We start from the raw sequence: 914 nt of genomic DNA on the forward strand, positions 1-914 counted from the left end.
GAAATACTGCGATCACAAGTCTGTGTAGATTATTACATCAATTTCAAACAAATATGCGAATTCATAACTTAAAACCATTTCGGTAAATAATAATCAATATTTGCTCTGAGCGAAAGTAATTTCTCGGTTACTGTAATGGTAATCATGAATTGCTTGATTGCGATTACTTTAATTGTAATCCTAATTGTAATCCTAATTGTAATCCTAATTTAATGATTACGACTACTGTAAGCGTAATCCTATTTTTCATGATTACAATTACGGTAGTTGTAATCTTAAAATTTTTATGATTACGATTACTATAATTACTATAATCGTAATCATATAAAGTACGATTACGATTACAGTGGTCGTAATCGTTAAATTTTAAAGATTAAAATTAAAGTAATATATTTAATTTAATCAAGTTCAACCTACTGGGCTTAGCATTCACAGGTTTCGATGGTATATAATTAAACATATTTAATAACATGAAGGTATAAATTTATAAGAATTAAGGCTAGGAAACAAATTTAATTCATAAAATAATTTTTGAATGACTCTCTGATCATGTCGATATCAACTTGCAGAGTACATTTTCGGAAATTTAGCACTAATCCGTTGCATTTCCATCATAATATGAGGGAGTTAATGTCATTCTGCAGAGCTACGCAGTCTTCAGGGAGCTTAATAAGATGATAAAGCTTGAGATCGTCGGCGTAAAGTAAACATTCACTAAGTTTGAAGACCTTAACGACATCATTGATAAAGATAATGGAGAGTAATGGGCCTAGATGGCTACCTTGGGGTACACCAGAAGCAGGGTTCGGATTTGCCTCATTTTGGCCCCTCGCTCGCTCGTTAGTTTGCTCTGAGTTAGCGCAACTCACGAGGAACACGCGAGGCTGTTTGCAAATGAGCACTCGTTAGGTACG

Source organism: Rhagoletis pomonella, unplaced genomic scaffold, assembly GCF_013731165.1.
Source record: "Rhagoletis pomonella isolate Grant_MI unplaced genomic scaffold, Rhpom_1.0 Rhpom_scaffold_00007, whole genome shotgun sequence".
In the NCBI taxonomy this organism is placed as follows: Eukaryota; Metazoa; Arthropoda; class Insecta; order Diptera; family Tephritidae; genus Rhagoletis; species Rhagoletis pomonella.